The sequence below is a fragment of the Alligator sinensis genome, unplaced genomic scaffold, assembly GCF_000455745.1.
Source record: "Alligator sinensis unplaced genomic scaffold, ASM45574v1 scaffold737_1, whole genome shotgun sequence".
Lineage (NCBI taxonomy): Eukaryota > Metazoa > Chordata > Crocodylia > Alligatoridae > Alligator > Alligator sinensis.
In genome coordinates this window covers 1,397,219-1,401,852 of record NW_005841930.1, presented here as the reverse complement: position 1 = coordinate 1,401,852, position 4,634 = coordinate 1,397,219, and positions in this window count along the sequence as shown.

The window sequence follows — 4,634 nt, the reverse complement described above, 5'->3', positions numbered from 1 at the left end:
CTGGCCCCATCCCCCCCCCGGTCCCTGATCCCTGCCCCACCCCAGCATCTCAACAGTCTAAAACAAAACAAAACAACTCCCCCCCCGGCACTTACCAGCAGTCCAGCTGCCGTCAGGGCACTGAGGCCCTGACCACACAGCACAGAGAAGAGGGACAGCCCCAAAGGCCCCAGGCAGGGCCCTCCTGGCCCCCACTGCCTGGGGGGGATTGGTGGTGTGCCATGAGGCCCCGGAGCTCCCCCAGCCCTGGCTTCTAGGGTAAGTAGAGGATTTTTTTTTTCTTCTTGAAGTGACAGGGGCTGGGGTGGGGCATGTGGGCCTTGTAGTGGGGGGTGGCAGACCCTGCAGGGGCTGTTTGGCCCCCGTTGGGGGGCCATAAACCCTGTGTGGGGCCATAGCCCCTATGTGAAGCCGTAACCCCTGTGTGGGGCCATAGCCCCTGTTGGGTGGGGGCTGTAATCCCTGTAGGAGGGCAGCAAATTATATATTCATGTTTCATGAATACATGTACTTAGAGTTCACTTTATTATTATGATAGAGACACTGGTAGGCTTCCACATTGCTTTAACACTGTAGATATATCAATAAAATATTGTCCAACTTATTGCTGTTTCTGTCTCACTCTCTATAGCGGTCTTTTTTTTTTTTTTTTAAATTGTGGAGGAACATGGATTTGGGGGTCTTTTACAGAGTGACTTTGGGTTTGTTTTTTTTTAAATCAGGGTTTTTTCAGTTTTCCGATAGGGAACACCAGAATTTGTGCTAGGGAGGCCAGTGGCAGGACCCTGCCTGCTGCGAGCTGGCACCTTGGACCCAGCTGGCTGTGGCTGACCTCCTGGCCAAATGGGGCCAGGACATGCTTTGACAGTTCAAAGCAGGCCACCACACCCGGAATATCTTCTGGGTGATAGCTGCCCAGATGGCGGGGCAGCACATGGCAGTAGTGCCGCACAGAGGCCAACGCTGTAGCCACAGCCTACTGGGACCTGGCCCAGAGAAGCAGATGCCTCTACTGACTGTGCAGTCCCCATCCGGGTCTGGCAGGTGCACAGCAGGTCACAGCCAGGCAGCAGCCCCCACTGCCAGACTGCTGCAGTGGGTAGAGGTTGCAGGAAACTCTCAGGGCTTCTTCAGCAGTCCAGCTGGCACAAGGGGTAGTGTCCCCAGGTACCAATTGGCTGGGCCCCAGAAGCTCCTGAGAGCTAGTAACCCTGAGCTACTTGCCAGGGCAGCTTTTTGTACTGCTGGGGCCAGGACAGGGCAGCTCTTTATACTGCTGGGGACAGCACAGGTGCTGGCCCTGGGCTCTAGCTCCCCCTAGCGGCAGATCTGGGAGGAGCCAAGCAGGCTTATTTTGCTCTAAGTGGCACAGTTTGCTCCACAACAAAGTGCATGTCCAAGCTCATGTGCTGGGGCAAAAAGCCCTGGCTCAGCTTTGCACCGTTTCCATTTGAGCTGCTCCAAGTGCACGTGCCTGCATGTATGGATGCACATATGGGTGGATCTATAAGTTTGAAAAGAGCTAAAAACAGTCTGTTGGGCTGCAAAAAGAAAGAAAAAAACCCACAGGAATAGCTAACAGACAGCGAAATTTCCAGAGGAAAGGTTAGCTTGATTAGCAAAACATCAAGACCCTTAAAATGGAGACACGGTTGTTAATACCTGTGGAATGAAGAGCAATGAGCCATTAAGTTGATTGACTCTCTCAGCTACCAAAATAGAAATGCTGCTGCTGCTGCTAGGCAGTTGGTTTTAAACTTTGGGTGGAGAAGGAATCAAAGTAGGGTGTTTATTCTGGGGAGTACATCAATGTCCCTGCTCAAGACACTCCCTGCCCATTTTGGAAGCCTAATATTGGGGGGAAAGGTATGTGCTTTGAAAAGAAATATAGTACGTATATTTTTAGAGTGGCGAGAGAGGCTTGTCAGATTCTGTGGATTTAAGGTACCACTAAAGTCTATATATGGCTTGGATAGGGCTTTAGTGCTCTGTGTGTGATTTATTTGGTAGTTAATCTGTACAAAGAACATGAGTTCAGTGTAGGGTGTGTTTGTGAAGCTCTTAAACAAAAGACAAAAACATTAGTAAAAGGATCAGGGAGTGGGTGAAGCTCAGATGTGTGAGCACTGAGGAGAGGACTGAAGGGGTTTAAGCCAGTGGTTCTCAACCATTTCAGACTCAAAGTGCCCCTCTGAAAATGGCAGCTCTTAGCTTTCACTTGTTTCTTGACTACAGAAAAATAACAGAGCAACTCCTCTGTTGCACAGAACTCCAGCCACAACAGGTTAGAATATATTTGATGCTATGGAGTCCTTTTAGAAATCTCTGGGTTTATCTGGTGAATTGTGTGTAGATATTTGCATACCTAACAGTGCTAACATTCACAGCACCATGGCACCCTTAAAAAGATTTCAAAGCAGAGATGGGATAGTAGATAAGATTAGTAGTAGTAGAGATTGATAGATGAATGCAATTATTTGTAATAGAATTTAATCAGGATATTCAGGCCCAGACCTTTTACCAATGGTAGCAGTCTTTTCTCATTAACATAGGAAGGCAACATTTTCCAGTAAGGAAGCAACTCCTGAATATCAAGCTGGGCTCTTGGTTCAGTATGGAAGCAGAGAAGAGCGCCCCGTCTGGAACTCCCAGCACCACTTGTAAATCAAATTCCTGTGAATTAGGTACAGCAAAAGCTGTGTTAACCAGCACCTTACAAGCCAGCATACTCTGTTAACCGGCATGCCGGCTTGTAAGGGAAAACTGGAAGGGCCCACTGTGGCACTTCCGGTTTCGTGGAGCTCCCACGACCCGGGGGAAAGCAGCCTGCGCTGCCAAGCCCCCATGGCCCAGGGACATAGCAGGCTACGCGGGTCCCCCCTCCTTGTCCCTCGGGGCCCATGGGAGGGGTGACGATGCGGCAGGAGGGGCAGCAATGCAGTGGGAGGGGCGACAACACCCCAGACACGGCAGGACAGGTGGCGGCCCAAATAGGCAAAGATGCCTGTTCGGGCCGCTCAGTTATCCGGCATATTTTGTTATCCGGCACCCTCCATTCCCTCTGGGTGCTGGATAACAAAGCTTTTACTGTACATAGTTTTAATAGTAGTGGAAGAGGAAGGAGAAAACAGGGATTTTATGGTTTCCTAATAGCAGGGTGGCATTGCAATAAAGTAGATTTGGAATGTTTGCATTTCAATGACATGCTATAGAGTAAAGCCTCAATCTTCCCATCACAGCAGTACTGTCTTTGGTGTTGTGCATACTGCAGCAGCGTATACTTTCACTACTTGCTCTTTATTGCCTCCATGTATCAGTATGTCATCTACATACGACAACATACAACTTTGACTATCTGGAGAAAGCTTGTCCCATAACCTTACCACATGTACATGGCATATTGCTGGAGCATTGTGAAATCCTTAGGGTACTCAAGTAAAACAATACTGTTGTTCCCTGAATGTGAATCCAAATTTGTAATAGCATTCCTGTGCCAAGGGAATGGCAAAAAAATGCATTAGCCAAATGAAAACCATTTCGCCCTTCCTGCTGTGGCTGCTAGAATTTCAGGGTATTTCACCACGACAGGAGCGGTGACAGGAGTCACTGCATTCAAAGCTCTGAAGTCTATTGTTAGTCTCCTGGTTGTCACATCTGCTTTCAGAACAGGCCAAATCGGGAAATTGCGAACACTAGGCATCTGTACTATTACTTCCTGATTTAAACTATTTATTGTGGGTTGTAATCCCATTTGAGCCTCTGATGTATATTTATATTGGCTCTGTGGTGGAGGGTCTGATCTCTTAATCAAGACACAAGCCTGTATCATGCCACATTCTAACTTAGCCTTTGCCCAAGCCTTAGGAAATGCCTGCATCCACTCATCCTGATTAACTTAATCAATTACAGCAGGAGCCTTGATAGCTGCACACTGATGCACTGCAGAAATCAACACACTCTTTTCCTCTACTGGCCATTTCCACAGACACCCATTAGCTAAATCCAGCAGTATTCCTCCCTGCTGCAAAGCAGTCATTCCTCAAATTCCATTCTCACTGTCTCCTCTTGGCTTATCCTTTTGTATTCCATATTTTCCCCAAAACTTCCATTCTCCTATTTGAGTCACAATAGGTTGGGTTACGGGTGAGTTCTCCAACTCTCCAGTATAGGACTCTAGTTGCAAATGATTGGGGTACATTAAAACCCCATCTGGAACCCATCTCTGTTGCAAAACACTGATCAAGGCTCCAGTATCAATCAGCATTTGGGGGTTTTCACATTCCCCTTGTCTCCCACTAAAACTTGAATGGTTGGGCAGCCCCAGTAGTCAAAGCAGACTCATCCTACCAGCCCCCTGGGTGCCTTGGGAGTGGGACATCTCTGTTGTGGGTTAGGAGGCGCTGAAGGCTGAACCGACCAATGTGGGTCTGGCTCTGCTCCTTCCACTAGGTCTTCTGTTTGAATGAGCTCTACCAATCTCTTCTTCAGTGCATTAGTGGGAGCCCCATTCCACTTGTTTCTGCCTTCCCTCACAGACATTAGTTTTTTCCAGACCTGCGTCCAGAAGGAATCACAACCTTCCTCATTCTGACCCTCTCTGCCGATTCTGTATTCCATCCTACCTCTAGGTCCTC